The sequence below is a fragment of the Triticum urartu genome, chromosome 5A (genome assembly GCF_056163025.1).
Source record: "Triticum urartu cultivar PI428250 chromosome 5A, HENAU_Tu73, whole genome shotgun sequence".
Lineage (NCBI taxonomy): Eukaryota > Viridiplantae > Streptophyta > Magnoliopsida > Poales > Poaceae > Triticum > Triticum urartu.
The window spans coordinates 533,841,851-533,860,240 of record NC_141877.1 but is presented as its reverse complement, the minus strand read 5'-3'; the positions used below and the strand labels follow the sequence as shown (position 1 = coordinate 533,860,240).

Genomic DNA, 18,390 nt, shown 5'->3' with positions numbered 1-18,390 from the left:
TTGGGTATCTAGTAGCTACCTCGGACAGGTCTAGCTCTGGTAACCATGCCTTAGCCCGGCTCAAGGCCATCACAACACCGGCTCTTGCAGATGACCACTTTATCTCTTCAATCCTAGCAGGCAGAACAGAAAGTTTCTTCAAGACGTCACTCAACAGAGTGGGAGCCTGATTAGTTAGAGAAATTGTGGCCAGCGTGCGCTGAGTTCCGGTATATAGCTGTTCAACAAGCGTATATACGGCCTTGAGCTTCACAAGCATTTCTTGACTAAGATTGTTATTCCTGGGACCTGTATAATAATTATGGATTAATCAGAGATGGTTTGTAACATTCAAGATAAAACTCAATTTTGACGTTGGCCAAGCTGCTCAACAAACATAGCAGACACCATCTGGGATATACGGTGTTTTAAACCGGTAAGCTCAGTGGTCACCTCTTGAAGAGTAGATTCCGCCTTTTCAGCCCGCTGTATCAGAGCAGTTCTCTCCTTAGCCTAGGCGGTTCTTTCAGTATCAAAGCTGGTCTTCAGTTTTTCTGTTTCAGCCAAACTATATTGAAATTTAGAGTCGGCCTTCCGGGTCTCAGATTCTTGATGCTCCAGCCAGGTTTTTGTGTCAGCCAATTGCGATTAAAGTTGAGTAGTGGCATCCTATAAATTCAAAGATTTACAATTATATTTCATATTCGGGTTACAGTAATAAAAGTCCCAAGCCTTTTGCAAACAACAACACTTGGCACTTGGGGGCTAATGTGTACCAAAAAATTCTTTATACAACGGCTTATATGAATAAGTCCCAAGCACTTTGCAAGCAAGAGTACTTGGCACTTGGGGGCTAATGTATATTTGCTCTTAAGAACAATTTTTAAAGTCCCAAGCACAATATAAATATTACACTTGGCACTTGGGGGCTAATGTATGTTGCTCTTCTGCTAAGGTAGAACCATTGGCTGACCTGGACAAATGATGTGATGCGTTTTACAAAGGGTACAACTTGGATGGTTGATTTCAAACAAAATGATTAGTCTCAGCTTATTCATGATGGATTAAGCCGCCACCTGGGGGATACGGAAGCAAAGTTGATTTCTTACTGCTTTATGGTGACCCGGTTGTGCTGCAAACAACCACAACCGGTTCATGGGGGCCAACAAGTAAGCTTTCATTTGTAAACGATGGTGAACAGTATCGGTCCATTCATGCTGATTAAACTGGCCCTTGGGGGCTACGGACGCAATGTTAATTGTTAAAGACCCGGTTTAACTTTGAAGGTGAAAGCCGGCCTTTGAAGGATTCTACCAAAGATGCTTTTTATATTAATGGCTATTCTAAGTCTACAGCATATTCAATCTTATCATACAGAGTAGACTTGGGGTCTAACAGGATATGCATAATGTATCAAGCTAGAGTTCATACCTCATATTTCTGATGCATCTGCTTCACCATGTCAATTTCAAGATCGCGGCTGGAATGCACTTGGTTGAGATAACCAGAGAGTACTTCACTGATACTTAATTGAGAGTAATTGGCGATATCAAATCTCACTTTCCGCCTTTCAATGAACTCCTCTTTGGCGGAGTGCTTGGCCAAGACAGTAGGTTGACTCGGTTCTTTGAAGCCGGTTCTAGTGATCACAACATCGTCGGCGTGTGTTCCTGATGGTTTAATTGGGCTTGATGATTCAGTGTTCAAAGGATTGAGGTTTGTATGGTCGCTGGAGAGCTCAGGAATTTCTGGCAGAACATCATGGACAGGCTCCTCGGGTTGTGGCACGAAGGTGTCAGAGACTGGAATTTGTTGTTCCGGTTCTTGGACTTTGGGGTCTTCAGCCGGCTTGGTCACCTTTGGCTTCTTGCTAGGCTTGGCTTTTCCTCTGTAGGAGTTATGAGAGGTCAGTACAAGTATAAGAGCATAAGGAGGTAAAAGAGTAAAAAATAATTGTTGTTACCCAGGGGCAATTTTGAAAGAAGGCAGTTGGGTCTGAGATGAGTCACCGGAAGAAGAACGAGAAGCCTCCTGATAGTTTGAATCGAAAGAATTAAGTGGCTGACGAATGAGACCCGCCAGTGGATAAAAAGAGTTTAAATTTGGAAGGACCTCGTTTCGACGTTTCCCGGAGCTGGAGTATTTGGTAAGCCGGAGGATAGCTCTTCACATCTGTTGTTCCGAGTTTGTCGCCGGTTCTCGTGCTTTTGCTGCTTCAAAAGAAAGTGAGGATCCAAATAAGCTAAGGGGTGTGAAAAGCTTACTTTGCGGGTTACCCGTCGAATTTTCTGTCTTGGCAAAGGCTCTGAGTCGGAGGAAATAATAGTTACCTCTTCTTCGACCGCTTGACTGGCCCCCGTGTCATCCTGATGATAATCAGTGTCAATAAGATAATTGAAAAAGGAGCCAAGGGAATCAAGGGCTATCTCTGACTCAGAACTGTCGTCCGGTTCAAACATCTCGGAAGCAGTTAATTTCTTCTTCTTCTTCTTGGCGGCTTTATTGACGGCTTTCGTTTTGGCCCTGGCTTTCTTGGCAGCTTCATGGTCATACTCCTTATTCCAGAAATCGGATTCAGCCTGTGAAAATCGTCAAAGTTGAGTTAATAGAACATTTGGATGATAAGGTGAAGTAAGTGATTTAGAGACTCACATCTGGTGGCGGGTTAAGTTTGCAAAAAGGATTTAGCCCCACTTTGCTGCAGCTTCCCAGGCTCTCGTTCAGAAGGGTTTTTACCATTTCATTGATTGCATCATCAGTGAGGCACACGGAGTTGTGGCGCAGTGGATCTTTTGCACCACCTGTGTAAGTGCACATTAAGCCGGATCGGCGGCTCAAGGGTATGATTCGCCAAGAAACCCAACACCGAACCAAATCAATACCCGTTAACCCATTTCCCAGCAGGGCCTTGACGTTTGCAATAGTGGGAGCAAGGTTTGCACGTTTAGCAGAGGTAAGCTTTTCGGTAAGATGATGCTTTGGGTCAAGCCGCTGAACGTGATAACCCGGCAGTGGATTTTCATCAGCCGGAGAAGTATCTTTACAATAGAACCATGTTTGGTTCCAATCTTTGGGGTGACTCGGCAAGCAAGCGTAGGGGAAGACAACATCTCTTCTTCGTTGAATTGAGACCCTGCCAAGTTCTAAGCTGGGTCCGTTAGTAAACTCGTTCTGCCGGTTCAGATAAAAGTATTCTCTAAAGAGTTCAACGCTGGGTTCTTCCAGGAGGTACACTTCACAGAAAACTTGAAAATTGCAGATGTTTGATACGGAATTGGGTCCGATGTCTTGAGTATGGAGTTGAAAGAAGTGCAGAACATCTCGGAAAAATTTAGAACCGGGCGGTGAGAGGCCTCGATTCATGTGATTAGTAAAAACAATGACCTCACCATCCTTTGGCCGAGGTCTTTCTTCGCCTGGATTGGGGGCACGCCAATGCATGACATTTTTTGCTAGTAAATAGCCAATTTTGACAAAATCTTTGAGAGTGTCTTTGGTAACAATGGACTTAACCAAATTACATGAAGTGACTGTCTACGGCATTGTGAAGGAAGAAGCCTAAAGGAAAGAAAATATGCCAGTTTAAGTTGGTTTGTTAAGCCGGAGGTAAACGTTGCAGTATATATTCAGATTGGCGGCTTAAATGGGGCCTAATGACATATGACTAGGTGTAACTGGTGATGTAAGCCGCCATGACTATAATGGTGTTTAAGATCTATCAAGAGTGAAATCTACTAAGTGTTGGATAACATGTTTTACAGACTGGATCAGCTAAATTCGATCTAATGCTGTTTGAAAAAAGAAAATAAATCAAAGCCTAAATACCGCAACACTGGAAGAACTAGCATGTTGACAAGATTTCTGCATCTAAGAAGTATATTCAGTGATTAAGAGAAGGTGCAGAAACAGTTTCCGCATACTCCAAGGGTCATTTTTGGATTGAAGAAAGGATCAAGCCGAGGTATGATGAAGAACGATGATGAACTCTGAAGAACTTCAGAAAACCCTGATGGAGATCTACAACGGAGAAAGGAGAGGTACTTACTGGATCCATTGAGTAATGGAGAGGTGCCGCAGTTTCTCTGGTCTCGTTCACATTGACACAGCGGCCTGGATCGAGGAAGCCGATGAGCTCGACGGCGGTGGTGCTCAGGCATGCAAACGCGTCGTGAAGAGAGAGGATGAAGACGAGAAGGAAAAGGGAGGAAATGAAAAGGCTGCCTAACCCTATTTATAAGGGAAGGGGTAACTGGAGGGCACAAAAAATGAGGAGGCCAAAGAATGATTATCTAGCCGCTTGGATGCCTCGATTTTCGAGATGGTTATTAAAGATAAGGATTTGTTAAGATATGCCGGGTATCATGCAAAATTAATGACAGATGACGTCATGGCGGGTTTCCGTAATTCCAGGAGATGACGTCATGGTGGGTTACAATATCTCGCAAGGACAAACAAAGAAGGATTTTTTTTCTAAGTGTTGAAGATTGACATGAACAAGTTCAAATCAACCTGGGGCCTAGTGTTGGGGATATGACTATTAGGTATGACCCGCCCAGGAGGGGCCGGGTCACCCCAATGGCGGTTCATCAATGTAAAGCCCATGAAGAGGTAGAACATAGTGGTTCAGGAAGCAGAGGGTTTAAAGCCCAAAGGCAGATCAAGGCCTGATGACCCACAAGTATAAGGGATCTATCGTAGTCCTTTCGATAAGTAAGAGTGTCGAACCCAACGAGGAGCAGAAGGAAATGAGTTTTCAGTAAGGTATTCTCAGCAAGCACTGAAATTATCGGTAACAGATAGTTTTGTGATAAGGTAATTCGTAATGGGTGACAAGTAATAAAAGTAAACAAGGTGCAGCAAGGTGGCCCAATCCTTTTTGTAGCAAAGGACAAGCCTGGACAAACTCTTATATAAAGGAAAACGCTCCCGGGGACACTTGGGAATTATCGTCAAGCTAGTTTTCATCACGCTCATATGATTCGCGTTCGTTACTTTGATAATTTGATATGTGGGTGGGTCGGTGCTTGGGTACTGCCCTTACTTGGACAAGCATCCCACTTATGATTAACCCCTCTTGCAAGCATCCGCAACTACAAAAGAAGTATTAAGGTAAACCTAACCACAACATGAAACATATGGATCCAAATCAGCCCCTTACGAAGCAACGCATAAACTAGGGTTTAAGCTTCTGTCACTCTAGCAACCCATCATCTACTTATTACTTCCCAATGCCTTCCCCTAGGCCCAAATAATGGTGAAGTGTCATGTATTCTATGTTCACATGACACCACTAGAGGAAGGACAACATACATCTCATCAAAATATCGAACAAATACCAAATTCACATGACTACTTATAACAAGATTTCTCCCATGTCCTGAAGAACAAACGTAACTACTCACAAATCATATTCATGTTCATAATCAGAGGGGTATTAATATGCTTAAAGGATCTGAACATATGATCTTCCACCAAATAAACCAACTAGCATCAACTAAAAGGAGTAATCAACACTACTAGCAACCCACAGGTACCAATCTGAGGTTTTGGAACAAATATTGGATACAAGAGATGAACTAGGGTTTGAGAGGAGATGGTGATGATGAAGATGTTGACGGAGATTGACCCCCTCCCGATGAGAGGATCGATGGTGATGATGATGGTGATGATTTCCCCCTCCCGGAGGGATGCTTCCCCGGCAGAACAGCTCCGCCGGAGCCCTAGATAGGTTCCGCGTCGTGGCGGCGGCGCTTTGTCCCGAAAGCTTGCTTCTAATTTTTTCCAGGGCGAAAGACTTCATATAGCAAAAAATGGGCACCGGAGGTCTGCCAGGGGGCCCACGAGATAGGGGGCACGCCCAGGGGGGGTAGGGCGCGCCCCCACCCTCGCGGATGGTGGGTGGCCCCCTCTGGTGCTTTCTTGGCCCAATATTTTTTATATATTTTCCAAAACTGACTTTCGTGGAGTTTCAGGACTTTTGGAGTTGTGCAGAATAGGTCTATAATATTTGCTCCTTTTCAGCCCGGAATTCCAGTTGTCGGCATTCTCCCTCTTCATGTAAACCTTGTAAAATAATAGAGAATAGGCATAAGTATTGTGACATAATGTGTAATAACAACCCATAACGCAATAAATATCGATGTAAAAGTATGATGCAAAATGGACGTATCAACTCCCCCAAGCTTAGACCTCGCTTGTGTTAATTTACGTCTTGTATCAGGACTCTAGCTACGTTTTAGTAGTTGGTTCGGACTCTCTCTAGTTTCCTTGTTCGTCCAGATCTTGTAATGCTGAACCGACTCTGTATCGTGGGATCTTCCCATCTATTTAACATGACGCCGTCAGCCTCGTTAGGCAAGACGTTCGATCCAAACTTTCATGGTAATCAGAGCTAGGCTCTTCCATCGCATCTAGCAAACACCCCGAGACACCAAAACCTCCACCCAGCCATGTCATCTTCTTCCTCCACCGCTGTGCTTTCCACGCAGGTTACAGAAAAACTTACCCGACAGAATTATATCCTCTAGCGCGCACAGATCCTTCCTCAGGTTCACAGCGCCGGCCTCTATGGTCTCCTCGATGGATTAGATGCTGAGCCGCCCAAGGTTCTCGCCTCCAAGGACAAGGACGGCAAGGACATCACCACCCAAACCCCGAGCACGCGATCTGGGTTCGCTAAGACCAGCTCATGCTTGGGTATCTTCTCAATAATCTGACAAAGGAGGTACTAATCCAAGTGGTGTCGATCCCCATGACACACGACCTCTGGACCTACCTCGCCAACATGTTCTCGTCTACATCACGCAGCAAGATAAATCATCTTCGGGTCACCCTCACCAATGCGCAGAAGGGGAACCAGAACATGGCAACTTACTTTGCCCATATGAGGTCGCTGGCTGATGAGCTAGCGACTGCTGGCAGTCCTCTCGGTGACGAGGAGCTGATGTCTCACATCCTCTCCGGGCTGGATATGGAGTACCAGCCGTTGATTTCCGCCCTTGACGTCCGCACTGAGCCCATCTCCCTCGACACCCTCTTCGCCCTCATGTCCAACTTCGATCAAAGGGTGGAGCTGTTCCAGGGCGCCGCCGGCAATTTCAAGTCCTCAGCTAATGCTGCTTCACATGGTGGTCATGGTCCCAAGGGCAACCGTGGCCAACCGCGCAACAACTATGGTGGACAACGCGGCGGTGGCAACAACTACAATCAGCACGGTGGCGACGGTGGTGGCTACCAGCAAGGAGGAGGTGGTGGCTACAACAACCAGCAAGGAGGCAGCTCTGGCTATGGTGGCTACAATGGTGGCGGTGGTAACAACCGCTCCGGCAATGGTCGTCCCTTCTACTCCAAAAATAGGGGCCGCCAAGGAGGACAATCTGGTAACAACAATACATCGCGTGGGCATGAATTTGATTAGTTTGGGCCCTGCCAAATATGCAAGAAAACTAATCGTATTGCCAAGGATTGCAACTGGTGCTATGCCGAGGACAACAATTATCAAAGAAAACGAGTTGCTGCAGCTGCAGATGGCTCTTATGGAGTCGATACAAATTGGTATGTTGACAAGGTGCTACAGATCACATCACTAGCGAGCTAGAAAAAGTGACTATGCATGAGAAATACCACGACCATGATCAAGTCCACACCGCCAACGGGACAGGTATGCGGATAAGTCATACTGGTCATTCTATTATCAAAACCCCACACAAAGATATACATGTTAGAAATTTTTTGCATATACCTCGCGCCTCGAAGAATTTACTCTCTGTTCATCGCATTGCCCTTGATAACAAAGTATTTTTAGAATTTCATCCCAATTTCTTTTTGAATCCGGATCAGGTCACGAGGAAAATTCTTCATCGAGGTAGATGCATACAAGGACTATATCCGTTGATTCCCCGGTTTAGAAGCTCAAATAAACAAGCATATGGAATCATTAAACTTTCATCGGAGCGGTGGCATGCACGTTTAGGACATCCTTCATTTATTGTAGTTCAACAAGTTCTTAGAAATAAAAAGCTCCCGTTTGTTGGTGAGCATAGTAGTGATACTATTTGTGATTCATGTCAGAGAGCTAAGTCTCATCAGTTTCCATATCCTATTTCCACTAGTATTTCTACTCAGCCATTGCAACTTATCTTTTCTGATGTGTGGGGTCCTGCCCCTACTTCTGTTTGTCGTCATACTTATTATGTTAGTTTCCTTGATGATTATAGCAAATACACGTGGATCTATCTTCTCAAGAAACGGTCCGATGTATTTCAAGTTTTTCATAATTTTCAAACACTTGTTGAACGCAAATTTGATCGTAAAATTATTGTCGTCTAATCTGATTGGGGTAGCGAATATGAGAAGTTAAATTCCTTTTTCCAGCAAATTGGTATTTCTCATCATGTCTCATGCCCTCATGCTCATCAACAAAATGGTTCTGCCGAACGCAAGCATCGACACATTGTTGACATAGGTCTAGCCCTTCTAGCCGGTGCTTCCATGCCGTTCAAATTTTGGGATGAAGCTTTCCTCACTGCTGTTCATCTTATCAACATGCTCCCTAGTCGTGTTATCCAGAATGAAACACCATTAGAAAGACTTTTTCATGTCAAACTAAATTATACACCCCTTCGTGTTTTCGGATGTGCATGTTGGCCTAATCTTCGTCCATACAATAATCAAAAACTCATGTTTCGTTCCAAACAGTGTGTTTTTCTTGGTTATAGTCCCCAACACAAGGGAGTTAAGTGCCTTGATGTTCCTACTGGACGTGTCTATATTTCTCGTGATGTTGTCTTTGACGAGAAAATTTTCCTTTTGAACACCTTCATCCTAATGTTGGTGCTCTTCTTCGCAAAGAAATATTGCTTCTTCCATCTCACTTAACCGGCATTGATCAAGGGGGTGATGATAATTTGAATGATCAATTGACTAACTCTGCTAACCCTGGTTATGAGTTGCATGATGTTGTAGATACTAAAGGAACGTATACCACAGATGCAGAAAGAAACAGTGAAGAAAATGGTTCAAATCTGGTCCAAAATCAGCATTATCGCATGTGTGTTCCACCAAGGAATAGGACTGGCGCAAAATCCATCTCGGGATTTCAGCAGCAGCAAGCAGAAGAATCTTCCTTGCGATCAGAAACCAATCTCGAGCAGACCGCCAGCGCTGGACCGCGCCAATCCCCATCTGACATGCGGCATCACGACCTCCCTCAGGTCGTCTCGCGCTTCATGGACGAAACGCGGGTGTACACTCGGTGGGCTGCCATTCCCTCGACCCGTTCGGGGCCCATCTTGGAGCCCATGATAGGTCCTGTCGGGTCTAGTGGACACGCTGCACCAGATGCGGGATCATTGGCTCGTCACAAGGAGCCGGGAAATTCTACGCATATTCTGCAGCAATATGTTACAGCCTCGGCCACAGAAGATCCATGCCTGTCTCTGTCGTCTAGCGAGATTCCCTCGGGATCGGGCGCTGTAGGGGACACCGAAGGATCGGTGGAGCTGCCCTGATCAGCTGTGCATGCTCCAGGATCTTCTATGCCTGCTATTTCTGTTGCTCCTTCTGAACTAGCACGTACACAGCTACAAAAGGGAGTGATCAAACCCGTAAATTACAAGCATATTACTAAATTCGGCTTAGCATGTTCGACAGGAGAACCAGTTAATCTTGAGGAAGCATTTGGTGACACGCGGTGGAAAAAGGCTATGGAGGAGGAATATTTGGCACTTCAAAAAAATAAAACATGGCATTTGGTACCCCCACAGAGAGGGAAAAATTTGATCGACTGCAGGTGGGTTTACAGGATTAAGAAGAATTCGGATGGAACTATAGACCGTTATAAGGCCAGACTCGTTGCTAAAGGTTTCAAACAAAGATATGGCATCGATTATGAGGACACATTTAGTCCAGTTGTTAAAGCCGCTACCATCCGTCTTGTCCTATCCATTGCTGTGTCCAGGGGTTGGAGTCTGAGACAGCTAGATGTGCAGAATGTGTTTCTTCATGGTGTTCTGGAAGAGGAAGTGTATATGAGACAACCACCTGGTTTTGAGGACAGAAATGCACCTTTTCATGTGTGCAAACTTGACAATGCATTGTATGGTCTGAAGCAAGCTCCGAGGGCTTGGTATTCTCGGTTGAGTTTAAAGCTACAAAAACTTGGTTTTGCTCCTTCCAAGTCCGATACTTCCTTGTTTATTTATAATAAGTCAAATACATCTATATTTGTGCTTATATATGTTGATGATATCATTGTTACAAGCTCATCAAATGAGGTAGTGACAGGGCTGCTAAAAGATCTAAACTCAGAATTTGCTCTCAAGGATTTAGGAGACTTGCACTTCTTCCTTGGCGTTGAAGTGAAGAAAACTAGAGAAGGTCTTCATCTTTCTCAGGAAAAATATGCAACTGATCTTCTGACTAGAGTTGGCATGCAAGCTTGCAAACCATCACCAACACCTTTGTCCAGTACAGAACAGTTGTCACTTGCAGAAGGAGAGCTCTTGAATCAAGAGGATAGCACCAGATACAGAAGTATAGTAGGTGCCCTTCAGTACTTGACTCTTACCCGTCCTGATATTTCCTTTGCTATGAATAAAGTGTGTCAGTTTCTTCATGCACCTACTACAACTCATTGGACAGCTGCAAAGCATATCTTAAGATATGTGAAAAATGCTCCAGACATTGGCCTAACGTTCAGCAAGTCATCTTCCACACTTGTCAGTGCTTTTTCTGATTCAGACTGGGCAGGTTATCCAGATGATAGAAGGTCAACCAGAGGATTTGCAATATTTTATGGGCCAAATTTGATCTCCTGGTGTGCGAAGAAACATGCTACTGTCTCAAGGTCAAGTACAAAAGCAGAGTATAAAGCTTTGGCTAATGCTACAGCGGTAACTATTTGGGTGCAGTCTATGCTTAAGGAACTTGGTGTAAGGCAAACTCAGTCTCCATGTCTATGGTGTGACAATCTTGGTGCCACTTATCTTTATTCAAATCCAGTCTTCCATGCAAGAACAAAACACATTGAGATAGACTTTCATTTCGTCAGAGAAAGAGTTGCCAACAAACAGCTGGAGATAAGATTTGTACATTCAAGGGATCAGATTGCAGATGGTCTTACAAAAGCTTTGCCTACTAGAAGTTTTGAGTCATTCCAGCATAATCTCAACTTTTCAAGGTTGTGATTAAGGGAGGATGTTAAATTACGTCTTGTATCAGGACTGTAGCCACGTTTTAGTAGTTGGTTCGGACTCTCTCTAGTTTCCTTGTTCGTCCAGATCTTGTAATGCTGAACCGGCTCTGTATCATGGGATCTTCCCATCTACTTAACATGAAGCCGTCAGCCTCGTTAGGCAAGAAGTTCGATCCAAACTTTCAGCTTGTCCTCAAGCGGAAGCCGATAACGAAAAATATGTCCACATGTTTAGAGATAGATGTGTCGATAAAATAAAATACGGACATGAGGGCATCATGATCATTCTTAGAACAACAACAACAACAACAACAACAACAACATATATATATACATAAACACTATTCTGATCACGGGATCAGAATAATCTTCTGATCACAACCTGAACTTCCCGAGTAACGCGCCTGAACTTCCCTGTGTACGAACCCGAACTTCGGGCTATCTTCGCAACCGTGGCTTCCCATGCGAATTATTCTGGTCGGTAATGTTGTCTGGGATGTGATTGTAATCCAGATACCCATACCTGCATCTAAATGCTCGTTTTTAGTCATAAGTTTGCATTTTGGCGGATTCACTCTCGGGGCGGATGAACTTGTGTTTGTTTACAAGTTTAATGCATTCACTGGATGTTCTAGAACCTCTAACATGATGGGAATTTGGTGTAGGTACGAGTTTCATGGACAATTTGTCGTTAATTTCAACAGATTTGATTTCGGGTTCTGTTGGGGATATAACTACCAGGTATGACCCGCCCAGGAGGGGCCGGGTCAACCCCAATGGCGGGTTACGAAAAGAAGCCTAGTAATATTCAAGGTGATAGTTTATTGAGACTTATAGAAGGCCTAAGCCCAGAGGCGGCTTAAGGCCCAATATTGTGAACCGCCATATGTAGAGAAAGACTTGTAAAGAAAGGCATATAAAAGAAGTCACCGAGCCGAACATGTTTTATGAGCCGGCTGGGACTCTGTAGGCCGCCAGGCGTCAACCCGTGTATATAAGGGATGACCCGGCGGCGGCTTAGAAAAAAGAATCAGCAGATCGATAGCCAAGCAAGCGGATTCGCTCCTTGGTCATCGAAACCTAGCAATACAACATCAACTGGACTAGGCCGTACCTTCACCGTAAATGGCCGAACCAGTATAAACATCTCATGTCCTTTGTCCCGATTAACCCCTTTAAGCTTCCTAGTTGCGATGGCCCTACGACTAAGTCCTTTCGCTAGGACATCTGCCATGACAATTCCATGACAGTTGGCGCCCACCGTGGGGCCGGCGCACGGTGGATTTGAGTTCTTGAAGGGCAATTTCAAAGGGCTCAAGGGATATGTTGTGGGCCGGATGACCAAGAGTCGTCGGGGCAAGCTCTACATCAACGACGAAGGCTGGGGCCCCGACGCCGGCTCAATTGAGTACGGGTACCGGGTCCCCTTCGGCGGAATACATGTCTTCATCGGCCGGATCAGCGAGCCGGGCCTTGAGCCGGACATCTGCACCAACCTCATCGAGACGGCTCAGTGAGCGAGACCCGCCCGGGCTCAACCTGCCATGAGGCGCCCCTTCGTGGGTTGCATCCATGGAGGGGAGTTTTCTGAAGGATCGATAGACAGTGGTGAGACGACCATCTGTTCTGACGCTACGTCATCAACAGGCGAGACAGATTCTTTGTATCAGCTACAAGATGGCGTGCTCGGGGGCTGTTCCGATGGCAGCAGTATTCCGGACCCCTCTGAGTCGCCGAATCGAGCCGGAGTCTTCATGGCTGGCACTCAACCCGGGCAGAACTCTACAGCTGCGGCAGCAATAACCACCGGGTCGACATCAGCCGGGTCAGGAGACCCCGCGCGCCCTCCAGCTCAGGTGTTAACAGACCTCATGGATAAGATGACGGCTCTGTTAACTGCTGTAGTGGAGCCGGCGGATGAGGCTCAGCATGACGCGGAGGTGGCACGACTACGCGAAGAGATGGCACAGGCCAAGGAAAATTTAGCAGTAAAAGAAGTTAGGATGGCTCCGGAGCAGGCGACTTCGGATGCTCGTACTCAGCAGCTTCAAGCGGAGACTTTCTGGCTCTCGATGGATCTGAACGCGTCAAACGAGGTCATGAGGAGAAGACACCAGAAAACTCAGTCACGCCTGCCTCTGGCTTACGATCCCAGGAACCTTTTCCACACACCCAGGGCCGGTCCCAGCAACCCGCCAGAGGCAAACCGGATCACAACACCTGGGGCGGGGGCGCCGGTTCAGCCAAGGGCCATGGAACCACCCCGTGTGAATACAACTCCGCCTCATTACACGCCAGTACCACCAGGTCACTTCTCTAACCCGTTGGAGAATTTAATTGCTGTGTCGGCCCGTCTGGCGGCTCTCCCAATGGAAGGCGAGTCTCCAACGACAATCGAAACACGAAGGGTCAGAGAACTTCTTCAGACAGCCCTGGCGCAGCAGGATGCATATTCTTATAGTCGAGACATGATCCATTCAACTCCTCGCCCAAGCCGGAGCCCGAGCTATAGCAGGCATATGGATTCAGCAGCTATGCCAAGCAATGCCCAACGCTGTAACCAACCACGCAGGCATGACCCAACGCAGGACGGAGCTTTTAACTTAGCGGATTAGGAGAGGATCCGTCAGGAGGCTGAGCGGGCGGTTCAACTGGCAGCTGAGCAGGTGGCTCATCAAGCTTTTCCGGTTTATCCAGCAACTTCTGTCGAGGCAGGAGTGGCCACAAGGATAGGAGGTGTCCCTTGCTTGGTGCCGGCTCTACATAATGAGCGCTTGCCAAAAGATTTTAAGGGGCCTCGTAAGGTGCCTAATTACACGGCCGATTTGCAGCCTGGGGCATGGATTGAAAGTTATGAGATGGCGATGGAGCTATTGGAGGTCAGCAACGCAATAATGGCTAAATATTTCACTATGATGTTGGATGGAACAACTCGCACTTGGTTGAAAGGGTTGCCACCCAACTCCATCGGCTCATGGGTGGAGTTAAAAGCCCGGTTCATTCAGAACTTCAAAGACACATGTAAGCAACCCATGTCAATCGTGGACTTGACCAACTTTAAGCAAGAGGAGGGTGAGTCCACGACCCATTGGGTGCGCTGGGTCAAGGATATAATACATTCATCTAGTAAGATGGATGCCGGCTCTGCGGTCTTAATGTTGGAGAAAAATTGCCGTTTTGAACCTCTGAAGCAGAAGCTGGGGCGGCTCAAGCGGATTGTCATGACATGGGACAGTTGATGGCGGCTCTGGTCAAGTATGCTGATTCAGATAGTACCAAGGATCCCACGTCTGATGAAGAGAAGGCAAGGAAGGGAAAAAAGAACGGTAATGGCAAGGGCCACCAGCATAACCCGGCAAATTAAGGAGGTAATAAACGTAAGGCTGATGAGTTCGTGGCTAACACCAATACACATGGCAACAACCAACAGCGCAAGGGGAGGCCACCTCCTCGGTCAGGCGGGTCAGGTCCCACCCTGGAACAACTATTGAATGAACCCTGTCCTAGACACGGCACCCGGGAGAAGCCAGCTACCCGTTTGTGGAAGGATTGTACGATCATGAAGGCGTTTAAAAATTCCAACATGTTTGATGGTAACCACGGTCCTGGCGGCGGTTCAGGCGGAGGCGACTTTCATGGCCCGGGCGCCGGCTCAGGCGGAGGCGGCTTTCACGGCCAGGGTCATCCGGGTAACCAAGGTGGTTATAATTAGCAGCCCGGCCAAAGTAATCAGCAGCAACAACAGCAGCAGTCCGAGTATCAAAGTAACCCAAAACAGCTGAACAGCGAGCAATACCACGTATTTACCACTAGTTTGTGCAAGAGGGACCAGAAACTTCATAAAAGGGTTGTAAACGCTGTTGAGCGGGCGGTTCCACGTTATTTGAGATGGTCAGAACAGCCTATTGTGTGGAGTAGGGATGATCACCCTCCCCGGGTTGATAATCCGACTCACTTGGCTTTGGTGGTGGAGCCTCAGGTTGGTGGATATAAGTTTACTAAGGTGCTCATGGACGGAGGCAGTAGCATCAACATCCTCTATTATGAGATGTTTCGTCGCATGGGATTGACTGACAAGAGTCTTAAACAGTCCAACACTGTTTTTCATGGTGTTGTACCTGGTAAATCGGCATACCCAGTTGGAAAGATTGGGCTGGAAGTAGCCTTTGGGGATGAATACAATTCTAGGGCTGAGAAGTTAACTTTTGAAGTGGTTAAGATCAAAAGCCCATATCATGCCCTGTTTGGACGGCCGGCCTATGCCAAGTTCATGGCCCGACCGTGTTATGTATATCTACAGCTCAAGATGCCGGGTTATAAAGGCACCATCACAGTACATGGAAGCCGGAAAATAGCCCTAGAATGTGAAGAAGGTGATGCTGCTTATGCTGAGTCTGTTTGTGCAATAGAGGAATTAAAGTTTTATAAAGACAATGTTGACCCGGTAGACATGACGTCTTTGAAGAAGCCAACCACGGAACATGAACCAGTGTTGAAATTCAAGTCAGCTGATGACACTAAAACGGTAGACTTTGTGCCTGGCGACTCATCCAAACAGTTCATTATCAGTGCCAACTTGGATCCAAAATAGGAAAGCGCGCTCATCGAGTTCATCCGTGAGAACCGGGACATCTTTGCATGGAAGCCTTCTGACATGCCGGGTGTCCCAAGAGAACTCGCTGAGCACACTCAATATTGATCCGAGATTTAAGTCGGTCAAACAGTTTCTTCGACAGTTTAATGAGGAAAGGCGCAAGGCGATTGGAGAAGAGGTGGCCCGGCTCTTGGTGGCCGGGTTCATTGTTGAAGTTTTTCACCTGGAGTGGTTGGCTAACCCGGTGCTTGTGCTCAAAAAGAACGGCACCTGATGTATGTGTGTGGATTACACCGATTTAAACAAAGCTTGTCCGGCTGACCCTTTTTCCCTCCCTCGTATTGATCAGATCATTGATGCTATGGCGGGTTGCAAGCGTTTGAGTTTTTTGGATGCTTATTCTGGTTATCATCAGATCAAGATGGCAGTTAACGACCAGGAGAAGACAACTTTCATCACTCCGATTGGAGCCTTCTGCTATGTGTCTATGCCTTTTGGGCTGAAAAGTGCCCAGGCGACTTATCAACGATGTGTACAGAATTGCCTTCACAGTCAGATTGGGCGTAATGTTCACGCTTATGTGGATGATATAGTGGTGAAATCTAGAGAGAAGGAAACCTTGGTAACTGATCTAAAGGAGACCTTTGATAACCTCCGGGTCTACAAGATGATGCTTAACCCAACCAAATGTGTTTTTGGAGTCCCAGCTGGCAAACTCTTGGGTTTTTTGGTGTCTAACAGAGGTATTGAGGCTAACCCGGAGAAAATTAAGGCAATTACATCTCTGGCTAAACCGGCGTGCATCAATGACGTTCAGCGGTTGGCGGGTCGCGTCGCGACCTTAAGCCGGTTCATAAGCCAATTAGGGGAAAAGGCGATGCCTTTATATCAAATGATGAAGAAGGCGGATAACTTTGTCTGGAGTGATGCTGCTAACTCTGCTTTTGAGGATCTGAAGAAACAGCTCGCTGAGCCGCCGGTTCTTGCTGCTCTGGTTGAGAAAGAGCCGTTGTTGTTGTATGTAGCTGCTAACTCACGTGTTGTCAGTGTGGCCATTATTGTGGAGCGCAAGGAGGCTGGCAAGGAACATCTGGTCCAACGGCCGGTTTACTATGTCAGCGAAGTGCTCATTGAATCTAAACAAAGATATCCACATTGGCAGAAGCTCGTTTATGGGGTGTTCATGGCAAGCCGGAAGCTCAAACATTACTTTCAGGGTCACCCAATCACTATGGTTAGCTCTGCTCCTCTAGGAGACATCATTCAAAATAGAGAAGCCACAGGGCGAGTCGCCAAGTGGGCTATTGAACTTGGGTCTCATGGTTTGAAGTATGTGCCACGTACTGCGATCAAATCTCAAGCGTTGGTTAACTTCATTAATGACTGGACAAAGTTTCAGATGCCAGAGGAGAAACCAGACAACACATATTGGATGATTCACTTTGACGGGTCCACACAGTTGGAAGGCTCGAGGGCTAGAGTTGTTTTAACTTCTCCTCGAGGGGACAAGTTTTGTTATGTGTTGTGATTGATGTTTCCTTGTACTAACAACGCAGCAGAATATGAAGCCTTGCTCCATGGTCTTCGAAGCCGAGTACGGTGCCTTGGCGATTCAGATTTGGTGGCTCAACATGTGTCAGGCAAGTGGGATTCCAAGGATCCTCTCATGGCGGCTTATCGCCGCGAGGTCGACGCTGTTGCAGGGCATTTTAAGAGTTATCAAGTGGAGCACATTGACCGCAGAAAGAACAAAGCGACTGATGCCTTAAGCCGGTTGGGATCTCAGCGTAAGCCGGTACCACCTAACACCTTTTTGGATGTTTACATAACCCGTCTGTTAAGTTGCCTATAGAGGAAGATTTGGCCATTCCTGACCCAGAGGCACAGTTAGTAGCGGCTCTTCATGTCATTCCAGATTGGACAATACCGTTCTTGGCTTATATGACCCGGGGCGAGTTGCCAGAGGACGAGACCCTGGCCCGACAGATAACCCGGCGGTCCAAGTCAATGACAATTTCTGACGGTGAGTTGTATCATCGCAGCGTCACTAGAGCGTTTCAACGTTGTGTTTCTCCTGAAGAAGGTCAAGAAATTCTTCGTGAGATCCATGAAGGGGATTGTGGTCATCACGCCGGATCAAAGTCTCTTGTGGCCAAAGCTTTTTGTCATGGTTTTTACTGGCTAACGGCTCACGCTAATGCGGAGGAGCTGGTCAGTAGGTGTGATGGATGTCAAAAATTTGCACGACGAGCGCACGTGCCGGCTCAAGAGTTGCAGATGATTCCAATCACTTGGCCGTTTGCAGTCTCGGGGCTTGACATGGTTGGGCCTTTCAAAAGGTCCAAATATAAAAAGACACATCTTTTGGTGGCAGTTGACAAATTCACAAAGTGGGTTGAGGCAGAGCCAGTGAGCAAGTGTGATGCAGCCACGGCGGTTCAGTTCATGAAAAAGGTGATTTTTCGCTTTGGTTTTCCACACAGCATTATAACCGACAATGGCACGAATTTGTCCCAAGGTGGTATGGAGGAGTTTTGTCAACGTGAGCATATCTGGCTTGATGTTTCTTCAGTAGCTCACCCCCAATCCAATGGTCAAGCTGAGAGAGCAAATCAGGAAATCC

At 46.5% G+C, this 18,390-nt stretch overlaps 1 pseudogene; it reads left to right on the top strand.

Moving 5' to 3' along the window:
- The first annotated feature begins 6,901 nt into the window (after window positions 1–6,901).
- On the top strand, window positions 6,902–7,040 carry LOC125511849 (small nucleolar RNA Z247; annotated as a pseudogene).
- The last annotated feature ends 11,350 nt before the right edge of the window (window positions 7,041–18,390 follow it).